Source organism: Microtus oregoni, unplaced genomic scaffold (assembly GCF_018167655.1).
Source record: "Microtus oregoni isolate MIOR12 unplaced genomic scaffold, Mior012 000002F_ref0000024, whole genome shotgun sequence".
NCBI lineage: Eukaryota > Metazoa > Chordata > Mammalia > Rodentia > Cricetidae > Microtus > Microtus oregoni.
Genome location: NW_024543061.1, coordinates 61,793,417 through 61,812,583, shown reverse-complemented (window position 1 = coordinate 61,812,583; position 19,167 = coordinate 61,793,417). Strand labels below are relative to the sequence as shown.

General features: G+C 40.9%; 1 protein-coding gene and 1 pseudogene across 5 annotated transcripts in view; one reads left to right on the top strand and one right to left on the bottom strand.

The window, feature by feature from the left end:
• Window positions 1-19,167, bottom strand: part of LOC121433858 (cat eye syndrome critical region protein 2 homolog) — a 118,926-nt gene that overhangs the window by 70,620 nt on the left and 29,139 nt on the right. The gene's annotated exons all lie outside the window — the stretch shown is intronic.
• Window positions 5,612-6,045, top strand: LOC121432457 (annotated as a pseudogene).

Here is a 19,167-nt window from a genome sequence, read left to right as displayed (position 1 = left end):
CTGTCCAGCTTAATCAAGTCAGCCCAGGTCCCAGTGTGAGATCCTGTTTCAAAAAATAAGGTACTTAAGCAGGGTAAGATAAGAACCTATACAGAGGTCACAGAGAAACACTGTTCACTGCCTTGCTTTCCATAACTTACTCAGTTTTCTTTTCTATACGCTGTACCACCTGCCCAAAGGTGTCACCACCCACACTAGGCTGGGCTCCCCCACACCAAACAGCAATGAAGAAAATGCCCTCAGTGAAATGCTCACAGGCGTTCATCTGATGAAGGCAATTCCACTTCCCAGATAACTCTAAGTTTGTGTCAAGTTGACAAAAACTAACCAACAAGGGTGGGATCGTAATAGCTCTGTAGTACAACCTGTCTAACATAATTTAATTACCGAAAACAAAGACATTTTCATCCATTATTCCTCAGAACATTAAGTGCCAAATTAGTATAGCTTTTGGATTGCACTCTGTCAAAATGCTTGATTTTAAAAATTGCTGTTTAATGGTCTACAAGAGCTAGTTCAAATACAGCTAGGACCATTACACAGAGAAACCATGGAGGGGGAGTAATTGCTGTTTGAAGGAGGACATGGTGGTGCACGCCTTTAATCCCAGTACTTGGGAGGCAGAAGCAGGGGGATCTCTCTGAGTTTGAGGGCAGCCTGGTCTACAGAGTGAGATCCAGGATAAAACAAAGTTTGGTTGATTTTGGCAGGAAAATTGAAATGCTGGGCAAACCATGAGTACAGTAAAAGATATTCACCATCCTGCAGAGCCAGCCAAAAGTTAATTGCATCAGGTAAAAATAAGCTAGCCGAACAATTTCATTAGTATACAAATTTGATTTTGTGCTTAATAAAAGGTAAAATATTAAGAAAAAAGCACTGCTTTATAATATATTTTTATGTTTATAATCAGTAAATGTTTGGTTTCTATACCAATTTTGTTTATTTATCTATCCAGGTCATATAAAGCAGTTCTAAATGGAAAAAGTTTAAGAAGCCACGTACTAGATAACCATAAGGGAAAAGGGCAAACTTAAGTAACTAAAGGGTGACGCAAGTACAGAACTTTACAACCGCAGGACATTATGCCACTGCAATGACCACCAAGGTTTTGTGCTTCATTATACACATCTCCATCTCATTAGCCTTGGAAAACTACCCGCTCCCATGAACCAGCTGAGGACATTCCGCACCCAGGAAATCTTGAGAGGCTTGCTTAAGGTACTTGTACAGAAAAGGGAAATAAATACTGTTCTGGAAAGAAGTGACAACCCCTTCCAGAAATTCTCCACCTCGTCCCACTCCTAAACAATCCCCCATTAAAGTTTGCTGCAAGTCAAGCAGCAAGCTCTCTAGTGAAGCCTACTCCCCACCTGTTATTTGAGAGCTACCTCTGCTATGATGAACTTCCCCTAAATCCTCACTTTCTTACGCTTTCTTTGATGGAGACAAGAATGGAGACATTGTCTCTACCTTTGAGAACTTCCATAGACTTTTGCAAATAACATTTCCATAATAAAAATGTTACATGCAGGGCATAGTGGTACACATCTTTAATGTCAGCATTCAGAAGGCAAAGGCCGGTGGAGCTCTTTGAGTTCAAGGCCAACCTGATTCAAGATAGTCAGAGCCTGTTACACAGAGAGACCCAGTCTGGGAAAAAAACCAAACAAACGCTGTTTGTGAACAACAAAAAAGCATTCAAACACCAAGATACGTGTTGGTTTTATGAGAAAATACTGTGAAGTGTGCTACTATGAGAATTCTGTTTTAGCACCTGGTCTACAGTAATTAGAATGCTGGCTTTATTAAATGTTATAGTCTCAGATTACATCATTAATTCATTTTTTAACTTACTGCCAGGAAGGAGCTTAAAAGAGGGACTCTCAGGATGACCATGAACTCCTGTACTGTGATCAGTTATACACTTACCACAAACGGACGAAACGGATGCCCTTTTTTATTTTAAAATTTTGCTCATTTTTAGTGGTTTTTTTTTTTTTTGGTTGGTTTGTTTCTGTTTTTTAAGACAGGGCTTCTTTTTTTTTTAAATAGTAATTTGTTTATTTATTTATTATGCATACAATATTCTGTCTGCATGTATGCCTGCAGGCCAGGAGAGGGCACCAGACCTCATTACAGATGGTTGTGAGCCACCATGTGGTTGCTGGGAATTGAACTCAGGACCTTTGGAAGAACAGGCAATGCTCTTAACCTCTAAGCCATCTCTCTAGCCCCCAAGACAGGGTTTCTCTGTGTAGCTCTGTCTGTCTAGGAACTTGCTCTAGACCAGGCTGGCCTTAAACTCAGAGATCAGCCTGCCTCTGCCTCCCAAGTGCTGGGATTAAAGTGCACCACCACCCACTGGCTGGGAAGTTGACATTTTTGACCAAAAGCATCTGATGGATGATGTTGGTACCAGGCCTTGAGACCACCTATTTTTTTTTTGATGGCTTATTTTGATTTCCTTCTTTTTCAGAAGCACATTCTAAAAGCCTGAAAATGTTTCTGATAAATTATTTTTCAATAAGTAGTCTATGGACCAAATCACCCATCTCCTATTTAAATTGCAACTCCCAAGCCTCCTGCTGGATCAGAATACTGCAGATGAAAGCTAGCAATCTTTTTTCCCCAAAGATTTTCTTTTTAATTATGGATCTGTATGTGCATGTGAGTGCAGGTGCCCTCAAGGGCCAGTGGCAACAGATTCCCTGGAGCTGGAGTCACGAGTATAGATGGTGGGAAGAGAACTCGGGTCTTCTCCAAGAGCAGCAATCGCTCTTACCTGCTGACCCATTTCCCCAGCCCTATGAATAAGCTGCCCTCATCAGTGTCACAGTAAGTTCAGCAGAAACAAACTCTGAAATCGTACATAAAACTCTTCTTGTTTAGGGCTGGAGAGATGGCTCAGCGGTTAAGAGCATTGCGTGCTCTTCCAAAGGACCCGAGTTCGATTCCCAGCAACCACATGGTGGCTCACAACCATCTGTAATGAGGTCTGGTGTCCTCTTCTAGCAGGCATATATGCAAACAGAATATTATATCCATAATAAATAAATATTAAAAAAAAAAAAAAAAACTCTTCTTGTTTAACAGTTTCGTGATTTGGAGGATTGTGGGGTGGTGGTGTTCTCAGTCCTGTCAGAATCTTCTGAATAGAAAATAAAACAAACCTTACTAATTCAATTAGTCTCTTGAATTTAATGTGATGAGTTTACTTATTAAGTAGCATTTGCTGAAATAAGCTCCATAGACCTTGTCACACCTCCTTCCTTACTTTTGAAACATTTCTTTTCTTCTTTTCATGGGTTTTTGTAGGGGAATTGTATGCTTTTGTGGGGATTTGTGCATACATGTGGTTTCTGGAGGAGATTAAAAGACTGTGTATGGTGGCGCTTTTTTTTTTTTTTTTGGTTTTTCGAGACAGGGTTTCTCTGTGGCTTTGGAGCCTGTCCTGGAACTAGCTCGTGTAGACCAGGCTGGTCTCGAACTCACAGAGATCCGCCTGCCTCTGCCTCCCGAGTGCTGGGATTAAAGGCGTGCGCCACCATCGCCCGGCTGGTGGCGCTTTTTTGCATGTATGTGTGGTGTTCTGTGGGGAGTGGGGTGGGCACAAATGTGGGAAAAGGTTTAATTAAATTGGTATCAGGAATCTTCCTGAAGCCCTCTCTTTTATTCTTCTATGCTGCCTCTGCCTTCTGTGGATGGAATTGCAGCAGACACCAATCACTGAGGTTACTCCCCCAGGCCTTTTGTTTTGTTTTTGTTAAAGCTTTCCAGTCTTGCCTGAAATGTGCAGTGGGTGATCCTCTGCTGGAATTGCAGGCATGGACCACAACACCAAGCTATTTTTTTTCTTGGTATGACCTTCTCAGGGAATTTTATTAGCCATAAAATTCTTACAGCAAGTTCGTCATGTCAATCACATCTCTGGAGTTGTTTCACAAAGAATTTCAACCAAATAATTATATCTTAGTCTTGTTTCAATTAAAAATCTTCAATCTACAAATACATCATCTATAAAGACAGAAAAATCCAAAGATTTTTAACTTATCCTCTCATAACAGCCCTCAAAAAAAAAGAAGGGAAGAGGGAGAGGGAGAGGAGGAGGAGGAGGAGGAGGAGGAGGAGGAGGAGAAGGAGGAAAGAAGAAGAAGAAGAAGAAGAAGAAGAAGAAGAAGAAGAAGAAGAAGAAGACGACGACGACATTCGCACCTTCTAAAGGAAGGAAACCATTAGCAACTGGTGAGAATCCCTGGAGACTTTTTAAAAGAAGCTTTCAAAAGATTTGAATAAATGATGCATTGTTCTATGTAAATAATGGTAACTGGTCTCTAATTGGCATACAGCAATACAACATTACTGACTAAACTAAAATAAAATTAAGTGGTTCTATTTATAAGATTATCCCCCAAATACACTAAGGTACTTGAGTCTTCCAGCATTATTCCTCATTCATTTTCTTGACTGTAGCAAAGGGCAAAGATCCAACCACCCTTCCCGTGTGCTTCAGATGATGAACAGTCAAGACTTGCTACCTTGACCAGCATCCTTTTAACATACTAGTAAGTCCTGAAATCCTCTAAGTTATACATTAGAAACACAATCATCAGCTGGGAGGTGGTAACGGCGGTGCATGCCTTTAATCCTAGCACTGGAAAGCAGAGATGGGTGGATCTCTGTGAGCTGAAAGCCAGCCTGGTCTACAGAACTAGTTCCAGACAGTCAGTGCTACATAGTGAGACCAAGTCAAGTCAGGAGGGAGGAAGAAAAAACAAAACCATAACAGAGGCACAGAGTTCTAAGTTCTTTGGCCATTTAGTCTATAGTCTAGCAGACAAAGTGTATCTGTAATGTTTATGTGACTGTCTTGTTGAGAAGTATCTGGAAGGGTAGTAAGTTACTTATCTTCTTGATAAGTCTCTCTTTAGTCTACTAAAAACAAAATTGTCTTCTTTTTCTTGCTTTCTCTTTGATATGCATATTTCAACTCTCATTTCTTATAAGGAAAGCTACATTTTGCAGGTAACAGCCAGGTCTGCAGAAAAGTCTGTCAGGAGATGAAGATCAGACAATAGCTTGATATTTCATAGAAAGTATAAGGATAGACCTTACATAAAACCTCATCAGTTAAATTTTATGTGACCTAAAGAGAGACACCTTTGTTCTTTTCTTTAAAGGTTTTGTGCCATAAAACAAGGATGTTGGGGGGCTGGAGAGATGGCTCAGTGGTTAAGAGCATTACCTGCTCTTCCAAAGGTCCTGAGTTCAATTCCCAGCAATCACATGGTGGCTCACAACCATCTGTAATGAAGTCTGTTGCCCTCTTCTGGCCTTCAGGCATACACGTACACAGGATATTATATACAAGATAGATTAGATAGATAGATAGATAGATAGATATAACAAAAAACAAGGATGTTGGTCATAGCAATATATACCTTTAATCTAGCACTTGGGATGCAGAGGCAGATAGATCTCTGAGCGTTCAAGGCCAGCCTGAGTGAGTTCCAGGACAGATATGCAGAGAAATCAACCCGTCTTTTTTTTTTTTTTTTAAGGTGCTATTTTTACCAAGTGTATCTAGGAAATCCTTCAACATTGGGTTTTCATGACTAACTTAACTTTTCCTGAAAGAATAAATTCTCGGGACAAGCTTCTCATGATCTGGCACCACAAGACCACCATCTTCACAGACACCCAGGAGTCAAGTACCGAGTTTGAGCTGAAGTGCAGCACTGAGAGAGCATCCTCACAAGGATGTCCGATGAGCAGCAGCTGTACAAGGATGGCCAGCTCCTTGATGACAGGAAAACTCTAGAGTAGTATGGTTTTACTAGCCAGACAGCAGGGCCACAGGCCCCAGCCACAGTGAGCCTGGCCTTCCGAGCAGCTGATGCCTTTGGAGCACTGAGCATAGAGCCCTTCTCCAGCCCTCCTGAGTGTCCAGATGTGATGAAGCCACAGGATTCTGGAGGCAGTGCCAATGAACAAGCTGTGCGTGAGGGCCCCAACCCCTCTCCCAGAGGCCAATACCCTCAATAAAGAGGATTGGCTGTCCATCTGGCTGCTGACTTTCTCTCTTCCCTCTTCTTACATTATAGGGTCTACTTGCTCACTCAAGCCTACAAAGCTATCCTGCGTTGCAGTCTCCGTGACTCAGGTCCTACAGGTCAAACAGAACACTAAGACTGAAAACCCAGTCCCAGGCCAGCCTGTTGAGCAAGGGGCAGACTATTTGTCCTACTTCAACTTCTAAATCTACAAATAAAGTCTGTAGACCCAATAAATAACAAAAACCCTACTAGCCAGGCATTCTGGCTTGGGCCTGTAACTCCAGCACTGAGGGGGCTAAAACAGGAGGATGATCAAAATTGGCGGCTAACTACTAAATTTTTAAAATTAACAAGATCCTGATTCCTGATTGTTTCTTCAGCCTAATATCAAAGAACTTAAGTGATAACGATATTTGAATAGTACTGCTAATAAGGAAAATATTTTCCTTAGAATATATAATTTTGTTAAGTTTTACTGTGAACAATAACTAAGAATTAATGTATTTAGCTAAAACAATAAAAATAAATCTTGAGTCGTGTGGTGGGGGTGCACGTCTTTAATCCCAGTACTTGGGAGGCAAAGACAGGTGTAGTCTGAGGCCAGACTGGTCTACAGGGCTGAGTTCCAGACATTCAGGACTGTTACAGAGAAACCCTGTCTGGAGAAACCAAAAAGAGTAAAAAAAGAAAAAGGAAAAAAACTGTCTTATGGGCAAACATTGAGGACCCATTTTCATACTAAAAGTTAGTAATTTGCTGAAGATATTGCTCAGAGAATAAGTTAGCCTCACAACTGCAAAACCCTAGGTTCAATCCCCAGTACCATGACAGATAGACAGTTGGACTGAAACCCCTGGGACCCACATGGTGGAAAGAATCAGTTCCGCCAAGCTGTCCTCTAACTTCCATATGTACATTGTGACAATGAGAGTTCCCCTTCACACAACACACAAAGTAATTAAAATATGATTTTTAAATGTGTGGCATTTAATTAATTGTTTTAGACGGGGTCTCATTATGTAGCCTTGGAACCTTGTGTGTAGACCAGATTGGCTTTGAGTTTGACTTCTGCCAGAGTGCTGGATTAAAAGCATACACCTTACAAAGTGGGAGAAAAAAAATTAAGGATGACTAGAGTGATGGTTCTGTGGCTAAAATCACATGTCACATGCCATTCTTGTAGTGGACTCTGTCTGGTTCCCAGCACCCAGGTAGGGCTGCTCACAAGCACCAGAGGATCCAAGACCTCTTCTGGCCCCTGTGGGCAACTACACTCACATGCACAGACAGACATACACACAGAGAGACACACACTCACATGCTTAAAATAATAAATCTTTTTGTATTGGGGTGGGGGGTTCTAGACAGGGTTTCTCAGTGTATCTCGGCTGTCCTAGAACTCACTCTGTAGCCTCTAACTCAAAGATCCACCTGCCTCTGCCTTCCTGAGTGCTGGGATTAAAGGCGTGAGCTACCACTGCCTAGCCAATAAAATAAATCTTAAATTTTTTTTAAATTGGTTAATTTAAAAGATAGTTTGAATATAGGAATCAAATCATAAGAACTCCCCTGAAGGCCAGAAGAGGTCTATTAACTGGAATTACAGATGGGATTCTCCATACCGAGTACTCTGACTCAGATGTACTTTTGATGAAACAGACTCATTTCAGAGTCAGAACTATAAAATAGTCTACTGGGCAAAGCATACTTTATTGCATTTCTAAAGAGGCACTTAAAAAAACAGTATCATGAATATACCAATTCTTACAATTTCCTGTTAATTTTTAATTTTATAAAAATAATTTGTGTTTGTATGCATGCGTGCACATGTATGAATGTAGGTATGCATGTATGTATTTATACTATCTGTGTGAAGGATTCCATGGAGGTCAGAATATGGCATCAGATTCCTTGAAACCAGAGTTAGATGATTGTGAACCACCACGTGGATGCTGGGATTTGAATTCAGGCCCCCTTAAAGAGTAGCCAGTGCTTCTAACCCAGAGTTAGCTCTCCAGCCTATTGTTTAAAAGTTTTATTATAAATTATTGTAGAAAATATTCTAGGATCACAGAAAAAAAAGCCTCATTGACATTATATCTTTATTCAATACCCATTAACCTGTAACATGAATGTTATTCCAAACTATTAAATTACAATATGCAACATGAGTTTTTCAAACTCATGGTCAAAAACCTGGTTAACATTCTTCATATAAAATCCTTAGGTGTAAGAGTCTTTGCCTTCTCAGACACTTAGAAAAACTTGTTTAGCTTCAAATAACAAACAATAATATTTATCTTATTCCTTAAGGCTTGACAAAATTTATTTTCAAATCTTTATACTATTTAGGAAAGTACTCATGTACAGTGCAACATCAAGAGACAGACACCTTGTTAAGTTAAAAATATATCAAAAATAATACAGCTTATAAAAAGCAAGAGAATCTACTTTTATACATCTATGATGATTTGCTGCCAGTAAGAGATGAAAGAGGGCAAGAATGAAGGGGAAATAGAAAATGAACAAGCAGTCACACACAAACACACTCAGCCATCCACAAGGAGAGTAAGTAGTATGTGTAACTCAAAATAGTCAATGACTGGATATGATGAAAAGAGAGACTTGCTAAGGAAAACAAAAATCTAATTTTTGCACCCACATGAAGAGTATATATGCCAATATAGAGTGATCAGAATCCCAATAAGCTGCAATCTAGGATGAAGGTTGAAGAAGCAGTAAGATGAAAGGCGGCCCCTTTAACGTTTGCTCCTGGAGTCCAGCAACTCTCAGCAGTTGGCTGGAGACTGAGCTGGAAGATCCTGTGGAGCGCCAACAAAAGGACGAAACAAACTCAAGTTCCCAGGGCCCCCTCCCGACAACTTGTGAAACAACTTGATAAATGATTGCTCTGTCAAGAGACCAAGAGATGGAGACGTCTGGAAGCAGAGGGGGAATGTATCTAATTTAGGAGGGGGTGGTGCAGAATGGCAAAGAGATCATCACTTGTCACACAACATCTGATCAGAAAACCTCAAGAAAAGACTACAAAACTCCACGGTCTAAGAACTGAAGAAGCCCTGTGTAGCCAGACCTACACAGACCTTAGGAAGGACTTAGCTTCTGGTCCTTCCTAAGCTTTCATTTTTAAGGGAGAAACTTTCTACTTTCCTGCCTTAACTCCAAGCTTAAAAAAAGCATTGCTCAACTAGGAATAATGTAAAAAAATACAAATTCCTTTTCTCTCTACTTCATACCTAAAGACACTGACCTGAGAGTCAGAGACACAAGGGCTCAAATCTTACTCAACTTAAGAAAAAAACTGTCATAAAATGTATGAATGAATAATTTGAAAATTTTAGGAGTTCCCATAGGGGACCCTTGATTTTGCTCCTCTTCAAGGTTAAATACAATCTCTTCCTAACCAAAACCTGGTATGGGTTTCCAAAGCATTGGTGACAAATTCAATCAATACACAATGAACATCTCTACTGGGGGGAAAAAAGTGTTACCCAAAGAGTAGGTCAAAAAGACTATTGCAGTTTCAGCAATTGATCAAAGACCAAAAAAAAAAAAGAGAGAGAGAGAAAAAAAAAGTTCATTAAAATATGTCAGAGGCAAGAACAAGCAAGTAACATAAAGAGTTTAACTGATCAAGTATTTATGTTTCTTCAACTTGCTGGGCTAGATAATGTTGCTGTAGTAAAAAATATTATGTTATACTGTTGTGCAAAGAAATTCTATGAGAGCCAAATTAACTTGACTGTAATAAAAAATTAGGTTTAACAAACCAGGCATGGTGGCTGACCCAGAACATCAGTTGTATTAACTACCAGTTATATTATTATTATATTACTATATTAACTATCAGTTATAACTATGATAAACACTAAAGAGGCATTCTGCACAATGGAAAAACCAGGAGAAAAATCACTACTTAACAGGGTGGAGTTGAGTTGGAAGGTCTTGTTCCTCTAATTTTTCTTGAAAGTAAAAATATCTAGTGAATTTTCCTAGAAAAAAAGTATGTATGTATGTATGTATGTATGGTCTGTCAAGAAACTGCTTGGATTAAATAAAAATGGCTGTTCAGTGAAGAATCTCACTTGCTAACTGCCCAAATGGCCTCTTCATCAGGAGGCATTTCTAAAAGGTTCCAACTTAGAGATACAGAGAAAAGGACCCACATCTCATATCTCCCCGAGACTAATTCTAATCAACAATTCACAAAAGGGAAAGGGCTTCCCAGCACATGCTGCAATCACAACATTCAAGATGCAGAGGCAGCATAACTGCTACAAGTTCAATCTGATGTTAAGAAACTATAAAAATTCATAACACACAAAAATCAAAGCTCTGGTTTGCTATTTTGAAAGAATCTATAGAAAAAAAACTGGATGCCCCCTTCTAAAAAAAAAAATCAGCAGCTCTGGTTCTGATTCATGGGTTTTTTTAATTACTTATTTTTATTTTATGTACACTAGTGTTTTGTCTGCATATATGTCTGTGTGAGGGTGTCAGATCTTGAGCTATAGACAGCTATAAGCTGCCTTGTGGGTGCGGGGAATTGAACACAGGTCCTCCGGAAGAGTAGTCAAGGCTCTTTACTCCAGCCCCTCATACTTCTTCTAAACATGGTTCTGCTGGGGTTATGAATGACTGTTCCCTTTCAGACCAGCCAGGCATCCTCCACTTCACTGTACTGCAGGTCCAATCCCTAATCCCTCACTAGGTTACCTGATTCTCAGTGAGTTTGACGTTGACAACCTCAATGAATGGCAGGTTAGCTTGTACTGAAAATGCAAGTCAAGCATTCATGAACCTTTTTTCTCACTGGTCAAAGTTAATAATGACATTCTTCAAGGCTTGATATTTTTTTTCCTTTTGCCTGTAATGCTCAGGATTTGATACAATATTCTGAACTGTTAAATGATTGCACACGCAGTACTTGGGGCAGGAAAGAATGGCGAGATGACTCAGCAGATAAGTGCACTTGCTCCTCTGGCAAGAAGACCATGTTCTGTTCTCAATCACCACATGGTGGCATACAACCATACATAACTTCGGTTCCAGAAGATCCGATGCGGGGCTGGAGAGATGGCTCAGCAGTCAAGAGCATTGCCTGCTCTTCCAAAGGTCCTGAGTTCAATTCCCGGCAACCACATGGTGGCTCACAACCATCTGTGTAATAAGGTCTGGTGCCCCTCTTCTGGCCTTCAGGCATACAAGCAGACAGAAGATCCGATGCATTCTTCTGACTTCACTGGGCACCAGACACATATACACATGAAGGCAAAAAAAATCATACATGTAAGATCAATACCCACACCCCAAAACAGAGTCTGTGTAGCATTGGCTGTCCCTTGAACTTACTTTGTAGACCAGGTCAGCCTCAAACTCAGAGATCCTCCTGCCTGAGTACTGGAATTAAAGGTATGCACTACCATCTAGCCCCTGTAAATATATTTTCTTCTTAAAAAAGGACCCCAGATGTCTTTCTTCTAACCAGCAGTACATAAGTGTCCTGTAAGAGAACTACTAAATAAATGGCTGCTTCAGTGAATTCTCAGCAGCTATGGCTGTATGAGTAAAATCAAACCAGGCAAACTCACAGGGTAAGTGAGGGGAGGGGCTCATAAACCCACCACTAGTTGGCAGAGCTTTTACAGTTAAAGGTTGTTAAACTTGAGAAAATTCATTTGGTAGGTGCCCTTGCTCCAGTGGCTACCCCTATTCACAAGCATACAGCAATGGCTGAACTCAACGGATTATGAGAACATGAAGTTGAGAAGGAATGAGTTGGAAAGGGGGTCTGGGAGGATCTGGAGGGGATATGAGAAATTATGATAAAAATGTATTATGTACATGTACAAAAAATCTCAAACAATAATAAATAAAACTGATAAAGAATAAAATAAACAGCATCTGAGTTGGAAAGAAGGTTCAGCAGTTAAAAGTTATTTCCTGCTCCATCATGAAGCACAAGCACTTAAGAGGATTTCAAACTCTCCACTCTGACATCCTCTTCTTGCTCCTGAGATATACAAATATTCACATTTGAGGCTGGAAAGATGGCTCATCATTAAGAGCAGTGGCTGCTCGTCCAGAGGACCCAGGTTCAATTCCCAGCACCCACATGTAACTCCAGTTATAGGGTATACCTGACACCCTCATGCAGGCAAAACACCAATGCGCATTTTTAAAAAAGAGAGTGAGATAGAGAATATTAAAAATACCTGAGGTAAGATGGAATAAGATAAGTAAGAAGAACAGTTTATCTAGTGGTATGGGAGAGTTCTGATCCAAAGCAGGAAAGAATTATCACTGACACACTGCTCAGAAATGTAGGCTACGGATATAGCTCAGTTAGTAGTGTATAGGCACTAAGCCCCGGGTTCATTCTTCTGCATAGCATAAAGCATGGTGGTGCAGTGCTTCTAGATGGGAAAATCAGAAACTGAAGGTCATCCTACAGTGTGAGTTCCAGGTCAGTCTGGAATACCTGGGACTCTGTTTCAAAGAGGGACAATTCAGCCAGCAGTCAAAAACACACACTGCTCTTTACAGAGGACCTAAGTTCAGCTCCTAGTACCCACTTCAGGTGGCCTACACTCTAGCTCCAGGGGGATCCAAACTACACTGGCACCTGAATCTGTGTGTACAAATCAACATGCCTACATGCGCAAATACATACACACACCATTAAAAATAAAACAAATCCTTTTAAAGGAAATGGAATGTGCTAACCCAATGGGTTAATGTGCACAAAGAAACGTTAGATCAATGCATAACTGAAGAATTTTTTGGTCAGTTTATCCTAAAAGCAAAAAATTCAAGAACTGCATTCTAATCAAGTAAACAAGCCATGAGTGGTGGTGGGCTTCCAGAAGTCCCACCTATATGGGAGGCTGACACAGGAGTATTGCTTGAGTACAGGAGCTTAAAACCAATCAACAACACCCCCCAAAAAGGCTAGCAAGCAACTTGTTATGAAGGCACAATCATGCAATCCCAGTACCTAGGGGGCTGAGGCAGTAGGCTGAGATGATTTCAGGACCAAATGGGTCATACAGTGACATCTGCCTCAAAAAGACACAAAGAGGGCTGGCAAAACAATCCAGCAAGAAAAAGCATTTGCTGTCAAGACTAACAACCCAAGGATGATCCCTAGATCCATACAACTGCTGGGGAGGGGGGGGGGGGCGCGGGGGGGGGGGGGTGCATATGCCCACAACACACAAATAAATAAATATAAAATACAAGAAAAAAAACAATTAACAAAGAGTTTTAATAAAGTATTGCCTCAAATCTTTCCCCTACTGGGAGTGCTGGTACAAGCGTTTGATTACAGTACTTAGGATACAGAGGCGGGCAGAGCTCTATAAAATTTAGGCCAGCTTAGTCTATACAGCAAGTTCCGAACCAGCCAAGGTTACATAGTGCTACCTGATCTCAACATACAAACAACTCCACTTGAATATTCTCAGTCTCTCTAAAATTGACATGAGCTCTCTCATCTTAAACACATCTCCTCAAGTGAAGTAGTTATGTCTGTTTATGAAGTTATAAAGCTTCCCTTGACCCTCATAAGCAAAGAATTTCTTCATTTTATTTTTCCCTATCAGATATCAGGAGTCTTGGCACGTTATAGCCATTTGTTTCTTCAAACACTTCAGAATGAACTCTGGAAATATTCTCTACGATCTAATACATAAACAGCAGTAAACTATTTCAACTTACTTCCATTACTATTCCCTTAAGAAATGTTAAATTCTTCCCACCAGGTTTTTCCCAGATCAGGACTCTTATCACAGAATCAACTTTATACCCTTTGGAGGCTTCATCAGGTGGTCCCTTCAGGTGGTAATAGACAACATTTGGATACTCAGTTATCCAAATGCACTGAGAGGAAGAGATGTCACTCTAACAGCCTACCTGACCAAATCAACACACAACTTAACATGCATGCATTAAATACAAAATTAAAATACTACTCCACACATACTTTACTCAAGATAAACATACTTTACTCATAGATAAACCTATGGACTATTACAGAGACAACAGTAAGTGTTTTTAGGGCTAACAGTATAATTCAGGGAGAGAGAATGTGTTTAGCATGGCCAGTGCAGAAGAGCAGATCCCTAGCACACTTCCCAAGAAGAAAATTCCTAACAATGCCTAAGACAGAGCAAACCAGTCTTCCACACACATCACTAACAATGTTACTTTTGAGTTCAAAGAATTAACCCTCTAGTTTACCAGTCTACAAAATTTCACCCAAAAGTCAGTATAGCACATTTATAGATATCACTAAAATATATCTGCCATGCAGGCTGACATAAAAAGTCAGAAAGCTACTTGCAGGATGACAAAGCTAGGCGTGGTATCGCATATCTGTAATTTCAGCACTCCTGCATCCCTGGACTAGAAAGGTGGGGGCAGGACAACCAGAGTTGAGGGCTAGCCTTGGCTACCTAACAAGTTCAAGGCCAGGCCAAGTTATACAAGACCTAGACCCAAAAAATCCAAAGCAAGCAAATAATTAAAAAGACAGTCTTGAGCTGGGCGATGGTGGCGCACGCCTTTAATCCCAGCACTTGGGAGGCAGAGGCAGGCGGATCTCTGTGAGTTCGAGGCCAGCCTGGTCTAAAAGAGCTAGTTCCAGGACAGGAACCAAAAGGTACAGAGAAACCCTGTCTCGAAAAACCAAAAAAAAAAAAGACAGTCACAAGTAAGGTCTGTGACTAGGAGGAGCAGGTTGCTGCTGCTGGGAATAAACTTGCTGGGACCTGTCTTCTGGCAGGCCTCACACTCGATGATCCCATTGGCCTCCTGGATAGATGTCTAATGCACAAACACTGGGTATTCTGTGTCACAGGGGTGCAACAGGTCCTGCTTCTTGTGCGTGTGGGTCTCCAACCCTTCGCCATGCCAAGACTCCCCAGGCACTCCACTGTAGCAGAAGCTGCAGAAATGTATGCAGCCACCTGACCACTATCAAGGAGACAGAGGACTGATCAGGGCCTGAGCTGTACTATGGTGGTGATCTGGGAGCTTGCGCATGGCCTGGTCATACATGGTCACAGGGCTTACCACCCCCCGTGCCAAAAAGCTGTGTCAGGAGAGCACCATCCACTTCCCCCAGAAGTTTTCCCACCTTTGACAGACCCGGGCTAAAAGATCAGGCCACGCAACAGACCTAATGTTTATGGAGGGAAGGGGTTCACAAAAGGTCGTCTTGGAGTGGGGACATGAGAGAGAGGTAGATTCTATCTCTAGACCAGGAGAAAGAATAAAGAGAGAATGGGAGAAAGAATGTATGGGGGGTCTAATTGTTTTTAATAAAAACCCAGAGGCAGATAGTAAGAGGTGAAGCTGAAAAGATTAGAGAAGCAGTGCAACCAGCCACTAGAGAGACCTCTTAACTCTATCAAATTCTCAGACCAAAACTGGCAATCCTGCTTCTGACTACATCCTCTGACTGAATCTCCAGATTGCAGAGCTCTTGTCTCCTCCCAACATATACTCCTCTCTCACCCAGCCATATCCCTTCTGGGTTTTTATTAAGAACAATTAGAACTGGTATTACACCATGTGGAATAAGAAATTCCACCCAAGCCGGGCGGTGGTGGTACACGCCTTTAATCCCAGCACTCGGGAGGCAGAGGCAGGTGGATCTCTGTGAGTTCGAGACCAGCCTGGTCTACAAGAGCTAGTTCCAGGACAGGCTCCAAAACCACAGAGAAACCCTGTCTCGAAAAACCAAAAAAAAAAAAAAAAAAAAAGAAAAGAAAAAGAAAAAAGAAATTCCACCCAGCTGGGCTGGTGACAGGCCTATAAACCCAGCACTCAAGAGGCAGAGACAATTGGATCTCTGTGCGTTTGAGGCCAATCTGATCTACATAGCTAATTCCAGGATAGTAAGGGCTACATAGTGAGATATAGTCTCAATAAATTAGTTCATGAATTAATTAATTACTTTCCACTCTGATACATGTTCAAGTTATGCCCCCAACACAAGCCTGAACAGGAATAATCAGAGCATGATGTACAACAGCCAAAAAGTATATACAATTCAAATGTCTGTCAACTAATAAATGGTTAAACAAAATTTAAGTTTATCCATAAATGGAATATATTTGGCAATAAAGAAGTGAAGTATTTAAAAAAAAAAACCTGTAATGATCTAAGTTTTTGTCATTGACACAAACTAGGCTTATTTTAGTTACTTTTCTATTGCTGTGTGAAGAGACATGATGCCCAAGGCAACATACAAAAAGTACTTGAGGGGTCACAATTCTAGAAGGTTAAAGTACATGACCATATTGGCAGCATGACAATAACCAAGCAGGCATGGCACTGGAGTAGCAGCTGAGAGTGTCCCTCTGAATCACACGCGCCAGACAGAGAGAAAGAAACTGGAAATAGCCTGAACTTTTGAAACCTGGAAGGCCACACACAAGACCAGACCTTCTAATCTTTTTCAAACAGTTCGGCCAAATAGGGACCAAGCACTCATATATATGCACTTACGGGAGCCGTTTTTGTTCAAACCACCACAAAGGTCATCTGGGAAGACATCTTGACTAAGAATATGCCTTCAATAGACCTGCCTGTGGACAAGTTTGTTAGGCATTTTCTTGATTAATGATTGATGTGGGAGGGTAGAGCCTATGCTTAGTGGTGCCACAAATGGGCAAGTGGCCCATGGTTGTAATAGAAAACAGACTAAGCAAGGCAGTAATCAGTAGCACTTCTCTGTGGTCTCTGCTTCTGTTCCTGCCTCCAGGTTCCTTCTAGAGTTCCTGTCCTGACTTCCCTCAATAATGAACCCTTTCCTTCTCGAGATGCTTTTGGTCATGGTGTCAATCACAGCAACAGAAAGCAAACTACAACACATGCTGAAACAGGAACAGGCATTCAAAACACTCTACTAAAAGCAACAGAGGTCAGTCACAAGGATGTATATTTTGAATAATTCGACTCATAGGAGAAGTACACTCAGAAAATTTCCAAGACCAGATCAGGGGTTTCCAGAATAGGTAAGGACTTAAGTACAGCCTGACTGCTAAAAGACTTTGCAGTTTATTTTACAGTTGATGAAAATATCTTTAAATTTGACTGTGGTGATGGATATACATTTAAGAGTACACTAAAACCAATAAAATGTCCACTTTTTAAAAAATGTTTATTTATTATGTATACAATATTCTGTCTGTGTGTATGCCTGCAGGCCAGAAGAGGACACCAGACCTCACTGCAGATGGCTGTGAGCCACCATGTGGTTGCTGGGAATTGAACTCAGGACCTTTGGAAAAGCAGGCAATGCTCTTAACCTCTGAGCCATCTCTCCAGCCCCTAAAATGTCCACTTTTAAGAGGTGAAATTAGCTAGCCAGTGGTGGCCCACGTCTGTAATTTCAGCACTGGGGAGGCAATAAGAGTCAGGAACTCACTGGAGTGTGGAGTCTGAGATTAGGTAGAGACATAGTACAGTATAGGCAGTCTGAGCATTGGTAAAAGGTCTCTAGTGGCTTACTGTTCTGCTTCTGTTATCTTCAGCTTTAATTCCTATATCTGTTCTGGGTTTTATTATTTGTGCTACATGGCTCTGAGGTTAAGAGCACTTACTGATCTTTTAGAGGACCTGGGTTCAATTCACAGCACCACAGTCCCCATATGGCAGTTTACAACCACCTTTAATCCCAGCACTGGGAGGAGGCAGAGGCAGATGTATCTCTGTGAGTCCGAGGCCAGTCCAGGACAGTCAGGATTGATATCCAGAGAAACCTTGTCTTGGAGGCAGAGGTGGGGTAGACGGATGGATGGACGATGGGACAGGACACGACTACAGTCCCAGAGAATCCTATGCCTTCTTCTGACTCCTGTAGGCACCATAGTACAGATACACACATGCATGCTAAACAATCATACACATAAAAGTTCTAAGGGAAATGGGGGCTGGATGTAGTGAAATGCATCTATAATTCCCATACTCCCACAGCAAGAAAGGAGGAAGAGAGGGAAAATCGCCTAGGGACTGAAGGGCAAGTTATTTCTGCATGGGAGAAACAAGAGAGACCCCATTTTCAACAAGGTGAATCTCCTGAAATTGCTCTTTGACTGCCACAAATACCAAATTTGTTAAAAAGAAAACCCTGACTAACACATCTTTTGTAATTCTCTCAATAGTCTTGAAGCATAAAGGTCATGGTCTTCCTTTGAAATAGCTCAAAACCAAATACCCAAGACCAGAGAAAATAATTCAATTCAGTTTTTAACTTCAGTTTTCTGGTCTATGAAAGAAATGATAGGGCCTTCAAAGTTATAAGAGCTAAATGAAGTTAGGTACATCTCATGCCTGATTAGACAGACACTCAGATTTTAAGGTCTTTTATCTGTTTTTAGCAGAAATAGATGATGGACTTGGAAAGTTAGTAAAGTGTACAGGTGATCACAGTGATGACCACTAATATTTAAGATCAGCAATTCTGTCACGCTAACCAGAGTTTTAAGTTGTAACCACTTACAGCATGGGCAACAAACACTACAACTTAAAAACAGATTAACTTATACTAAATCAAATAAAGCAGTTAATCTGTTTTTCAGCATGTAATAATGTAATTATGCTAAATAATTCAAAACATAAAAATAGCAGGCAGTGGTTAACTACAACTATTTGATTTATGCAGCAGTAATTACTTCCAAAGTCACTTGAGAACCTAATAGTAAGTTGTTTTTAAAGTCTGCAAGGCTCCAAAGCTCCAATGCACAGGGATGGATGATGTAAATTTCTCTTTTCATCCCCACTGGCTGTTTTCACTGGTTCAGTAGTTCAAGTTGAGAAACCAGTCAGGATGCAAAAAGTACAATTTAGGCTTGGACTGTAACACTTCCTCTGTTCCTATCTGAATGAAAAACCTAGCTCAAAGAGAAAGGCAATCCATCATGACTGAGAGCTGGAGCACTGGGATGTGTGCAGTGGGTGGAGGTGGGAGAAGATCAGAGATAATTGAGTGTGATGAACTACAAGAGCCGATGGAAGATAAATTGGCTGATAGACCAGCATGGAGAATTAGGAGGAAAACAAAGCATGCCAGATGGAAGAA